Raw genomic sequence first — 6,743 nt, forward strand, 5'->3', positions numbered from 1 at the left:
GGATGATTGTAGGCAGGAGGAGAAGGGGACGACAGAAGATGAGATGGTTGGATGACATCATTAACTCCATGGACACAAGCTTGCGTAAGCTCCAGGAGTTGGTGATAGACAGGAAAACCTGGCGTGCTGTACTCCATGTGGTCACAAAGAGTCAAACACGACTAAGTGACTGAACTGAACTCAATGTATTATAGGTGAAGGTTATCAATGGTTTCTAGTTTCTTCTTTGTATTGTGTTTTCAAAAGAAAAAAAAAGGACGTGCATGAGTAGTATAAAAATTGTTTCAAAGACTTCTACAAATGAGATGGCATACCACTGCTTGATTATCATAGAAGAGTATGACACAAGCAGAATCATTTCAGAACTCATGAGGAAGTTCATTTCTTATTTGTTGTTTATATTTATTGAACATTTAATTTTGAGAAATAGCATCTTATTTTGCTTGCTATGTGTTCTTCCCTTGATCATTCTGTGTGTCAGAGAATGCTTATGAATCTAGTGTGTATCCAGCTTTATTTTTGTAAAGGATAATAGAAAAAGAATTTGAAATTATTTAAGGGTCTGCTATGTTTGAAACTGCTGGCTTGGGTAGTCCCAGGACTGTGATAAACCCTGGCGTTTGCTTAATCTGTTCTCTACTAGCAGCTGACGCACAGCATGCTCTGCTCTTTATATTTCTAATTTTTCTGAACCCTTTGATCAAACTCTGATGATGTAAAAAACAAAACAATAGGATCAGTGGCAGTGGCAGCTAAATGAGTTCAAGAAGTTGCTTAAAGCATTGTCACAGTGGAGAAAATCATTCCTTTCCTTCCAACTAGATCCAAATTCTGGATGATATAGGAGAGAGAATTAAAGATTATTTTATTTATTCCTGGCACAAACTGGCTGCTGTAGTCCCACTGATAAATATCCAATATGAACTCCATGTAGCCCACAACCCTGGAGTCGTTTTAGCCAACATGTACTGGAATTTCTCCCTGTATCATGGGGAAAAAAAGTGAAAAGTGTAAGTTGTTCAGTCGTGTCGAACTCTGCGATCCCATGGACTATTGCTCACCAGGCCCCCCTATCCATGGAAATCTCCAGGCAAGGAGTGGGGTGCCATAATCTTCTCCAGAGGATCTTCCCAACCCAGGGATTGAACTCAGGTCTCCTGCATTGCAGGCAGATTATTTACCATCTGAGACACCAGAGAAGACTATATTATAGAGAAGGAGATCATCTTTCTTTGTTTACGGGATTTGACTAGATATTTTTATGGTATAATATATGCCACCTGTCACTATTTAACCTTTGTTTTTGTAAGAAGGCCGAGCAATAGAAACCCTGGATTTGATGCAAACTGAGGCTTCCCTGGTGGCTCAGAGGTAAAGAACCCACTTAACAATGCAGGAGACACAGGAGGCTCAGGTTCGATCCCTGGGTTGGGAAGATCTCCTCGAGAAAGGAATAGTAACCCACTGCATTATTCTTGCCTGGGAAATCCTGGGGACAGAGGAGCCTGCTGGGCTACAGCCCACGGGGTTGTGAAGAGTCAGACACAACTGAGCAACTAAAAACAAAAACAAAACCTGTAGCTCTATAGAGATGTAGTGTGTAATAATTAAATTCATGGGTTTATTATGACCTAAAGGTTTAAACTCTGGGGCCAACTATTCATTTTCATGGGGGTCACAAGGGTAAGTGAAACAGTTTGTGGACTGTGTGTTTGCTTGTCTCATAAGTGGCCCCATCCTATGTAGCTCACAGCCTCTGTCTCTTTTCCTAACAGTCAAGCATTCTGACCACCATTCCCATGGCTCAGAACACTGTTGCTTAAGCTAAAGGCCAGTGCCTGGCCACTCATCTAAAAGACTCCAGACACAGATTTGTCTAACTCAGAAGTTCTCAGTGAGGGTCAGGTTTGCTCCCTCTCTCCCAGGGGCAAATAACAACGTCTGGAGATACTTTTGGTTGCTACAACCAGGGTGGGGGCATTGTCATCTAGTGGGTAAAGGTCAGGGATGCTGCCAAACATCCTGTGATGCACAGGTTAGCTCTTCTCCCCAAACAACAAAGAATTATCTGGCCCTGGATGTCAATAGTGCCTAGGTGAGAAACTTGCATCTAAGTCAACATTGAGCAATTGAGAAATGGTCCAGTTGCTCTGAAGCTTATCCTCCATCCCACTTGTGCATGTGTGTGCTAAGTCGCTTCAGTCATGTCCAACTCTGTGACCTTACGGACTGTAGCCTGCCAGGCTCCTCTGTCCATGGGGACTCTCCAGGCAAGAATACTGGAGTGGATTGCTGGGCCCTCCTCCAGGCGATCTTCACCAGCCAGGGATGGAAACTGCATCTCTTATGTCTCCTGCATTGGCAGACAGGTTCTTCTACCACTAGTGCCACCTGAGGAGTAGCTAATTGTTTTGAAAGGACTTTGAATGATCCTTCTTGCTTTGGCTCACTTAAACCATTGTATCAGAGGTTTGACTGGGCATGTATTTGTCTCTCTATTTACAGTCTAAGAGACAGCCTCTGGAGGATGGAGTCAACTGAACATCCTGATACTGGTTTCAATTGCAGTCAGGTAGAATTCTTCTTGATCTAATCAATATCACTGATTTTCTCTACATTGGGTCTCTGCAATTGGTTCCTCCCTTTGAAAGCAATTTTGGGTCATTTGCTCTGAGTTTAGGTAGAGAAGTTCCTGCTTAGCACTGACCAACTTTACTCTATCTTAAAGACATTCAATCAGATAGGCCCTCCATTATATTGGAAGGAATTCTAATCAACCAGAGGTCAGGAAACAAAGCAGAGAGTAAGGGATGTTGGATGGTTTTCCAGGCAAATAAAGAGGCAGCTACTACACTGGATTGGCAAGAGCAAACAGTCAGGAGGCTGGGGACACCTGTATCAGTTTAACACTGTAGACAAGAATGTTGGAGGATTATCACTTTCCAGTATTTTGGATGAAAATGTCTTCCTGCAATCATCAACACACAATACAGAATAATAAAACCATTAAGTGGTCAAATTTATACAGTCAATAAGACACTATCCAAAGTATCCTTCAATGTATTCTTACTTACCGTTACATAGTAATATTTTTATTAGTTTGGTAGTAGAGTACTATAAAGGCTTCCCTAGTGGCTCAGATGGTAAAGAATCTGCCTGCAGTACAGGAGACCCAGGTTTGATCCTGAGTCCAGAAGATCCCCTGGAGAAGGGGATGAAATAGACCTGTTAGAGATACTGTTATACATTTTAAATAGCTCTCTCAGATTCCACTGGAATTTAGGAAACAATTTTGAAGAGGTGCATCCAAAGAGAAATCATTACTGATTCTCATACGAAGATAATATTTTTTTCCTTTTTCTTTTGTATCTCCTTGACATTGACAGGGTGACTAATGTATCTGGTGGTATGAGAAATCCGCAAGGCAATGACATCACAATATGTAATTTTTCCCTTGTGTACTCAAGAAAAGTCAAATTTCTCCTGTACACTTAAAGAATCAAAAGGCCTAATTTGAAATTGGAATAGTATCCAAAATAAACAAGTTGTAATGTTCTCTTTCCCCCTAAACCCAACCTTTTCCCCTGTAGTTTTAAAGTTTGGAATTATGCTGTCATAATAGTCTGACTTTCATTTTTAATTAGTCAATGATTTAAAAAAGAAAGAATGAAAGAAGAACTTTGCTGTGCATTAAAATCATTGATGTGTAGTTTTCTTTGGGTTCTGGTGTTTGAAGTGCCTTGTACTGACTCTTTTGTTGCCAGCAACTGAAATACCTACTAATGCTTTCTGGCTCTAAAAGAATTGCAAAGCATTGGCTACATATGTTTACCATTATCCACAGAACCGTCAGACCCTTTATTCTAGTGGAGGCATGCATGGAAATAGGCCAGAACGCGAGGGAACACAGTTCCGGTAGTGAAATTAGCAACTGGACAACATTCCCAGGGAAGCGGCTGAGTTCAGTTCTGGCAGAAATCCCACTGCTGCTGGTACAAAAAAAAAAAAAAAAAGAAAAGAAAAAGAAAGGAAATACAAAGGGTAAAATTTATCTGGGGGAACCGAAGGAGGTAAAAGCATATGATTTGTACAACATATAAAAAAATAATCCTGATGATTCTTTCCAATTATTCTAGAATTTGGGTTATTGGGTGACTTCTGATTTTGAAATGGGAAAATGTTTTTATGAACCTGGATTATGCATGAAGGTTTAACACTTAAGACTGGCAACCTTTTGACCTTTGAAGAGAATTTTAAGAGTTCATTCCACTATTGCGGTCACATGATTTGAAACCATCATTATGGTTGAATTCAATTGTAGCTATTATTTTTACTTCCCCCAAATTGTATCAATTCACCAAACTAAACATGGTTAAATGGGAAAAAAAATCAATTTTTTTCAGTGTAATCTGTAAAATCTTGGTAGGAGTAACTTAAAACATGGATAATCATTAGATGATATGTTACCAATTTACGGTATTTATTTAATGTTCAATATAGGTTGCTTGGTAACATGAGTGTCTTTGTAAAATATTGCTGAAAATTTGAAATGTCAAGGAGGGCATTTTTAATATCACAAAGCTTTCTGGGAACTAGGCAAAATCTAAAATTATTCAAATTTGTATAATCATAAAAGAAAATTTACCTTGACCTTTCAGATTCAACTAACAAAACTATATGTTAATCATTGTATATTTATTATTTGATTTATGCTTAAAAACAATTGCTGAAATCAGCTTTATTATCCCTTAAAAGGTAAGGAAATTGAGGCTCACATAAGAATTCTTTATAGAGCTAGAATTTGAACCCAGATTTACCTGACTCTAAGCACACATCGTGGGCTCACGAAACTCATTTCCTCTTCTTTCTGGACCTCTTGTAATACCTTGTACTTAGATGTGGTCATGTGACTAAGTTCCACATCAGTTCAGTCAGTTCAGTCACTCAGTTGTGTCCAACTCTTTGTGACCCCATGGACTGCAGCGTGCCAGGCTTCCCTGTCCATCACCAACTCCCAGAGTCCACCCAAACCCATGTCCATTGAGTCGGTGATGCCATCCAACCATCTCATCCTCTGTTGTCCCCTTCTCCTCCAGCCTTCAATCTTTCCCAGCATCAGGGTCTTTTCAAATGATTCAGTTCTTCGCATCAGGTGGCCAAAGTTCCACATACTAGATGTAAATGGAAGTGACATGTATCATTGCAAGACTGGCCCATAAAGTCCTTCATGCAAAACCGTCTTTTATGCTATTTCTGCTTCCATTGGTTTGAGGCAAATATGCACGGACACCTTGGGTATGGTGAATATGACAGAAGCACAGGAAAGAAGGGACTGGGTCTCCATTTTGCCGCTTGACAAAAGTGTCATCTGCTAATCAGACAAATCTATTCTGGAATTTCTGTGGATGAGAAATAAACTTCTATTGTATTTGAACCGATATGTTAATACATTTGAGACTTTGTTACAGCAGCAAAAGTTGCTTTGTCTGTGTATTACATATAATACAGGTCTTTCTTCATACTGAAAAGACCTGGAGAAGCCCATACAGAAGGGTAAGATAGCTATTATACACAGGAAAACCTTTATTATTAAAAGTTATTTAAATAACTTTTAAATAGGAATCTGGAAAGATCTGAACAAATAAGGAGACTCTTTTAAGAGACATCAATTTTTAAAAAAATTATCACTTAGAAAGAGCTCTCATTTTTCTAAGTTATCAACATCTTAAGAACTTGGTTTAGAATCATAAAGATATAAAATCTAACCATTAAAGGATATTTGAGAAGTAGATATGCTGTAGACAAATACTGTGTACACAGAGATGTTCAGTAGTTTGTTTTATTTGATAGCTTTATTTGGAAAACTCAGAAGGCGGGAGGAAAGAAAAGCAAGAAGACTCAGTGTACCTGAATGGGTAATTCAATTCAGAGCAAACAAGAGTCATTCACAATTCTATAAAATTTTCAAACTCTTAGGGACATAAGTTTTACTTCTGTAAATTCTAGTGATCAGGAATGAAATGGGACTCCTTTAAGAATCGACAATGTGTTGAGGTTTTAGGGTAGTTATATTTGTATGAAAAAAACATCTGAAATGCCTACATTTTTGTTCATGTCTTTTCTCATATGAGAAAAAATATTTAAAGAGGCCCTTGTGATGATGCTAAAACTTTGCAGGACTGTCATTAAAGTAAGTGAAAGTGAAGTTGCTCAGTCGTGTCCGACTCTTTGCAACCCCATGGACTGTAGCCCACCAGGTTCCTCCATCCATGTCATTAAAATATTATATAATTTAAAACTAACTCAATATATGCAAGGAGAATAAGGCTGTTCTGGGTGGAGCTGGAACTGGTGCAAAGTCAGCTTCTTCTACGAGTGTCCAAATCCACGTCTGGTTTGGCCTGGCCCTGATATCTGAATATCCTGTGTTGCATCCCTGGAAGAGGAGTTCTTTAAGGATGGTGGATAAATAGTGTCAAAGTTTCAGAGAGGAGGGGTTGGAAGGTCATAAATTCTGGAACCAGAGGCATCTGCCTCTTCTACATTTTAGTTGTCAGTGGCACCCCACTCCAGTACTCTTGCCTGGGGAATCCCATGGACAGAGGAGCCTGGAAGGCTGCAGTCCATGGGGTTGCTGAGGGTTGGACACAACTGAGCGACTTCACTTTCACTTTTCACTTTCATGCATTGGAGAAGAAAATGGCAACCCACTCCAGTGTTCTTGCCTGGAGAATCCCAGGGAC

Source organism: Bos javanicus, chromosome 9 (genome assembly GCF_032452875.1).
Source record: "Bos javanicus breed banteng chromosome 9, ARS-OSU_banteng_1.0, whole genome shotgun sequence".
NCBI classification, from domain to species: domain Eukaryota; kingdom Metazoa; phylum Chordata; class Mammalia; order Artiodactyla; family Bovidae; genus Bos; species Bos javanicus.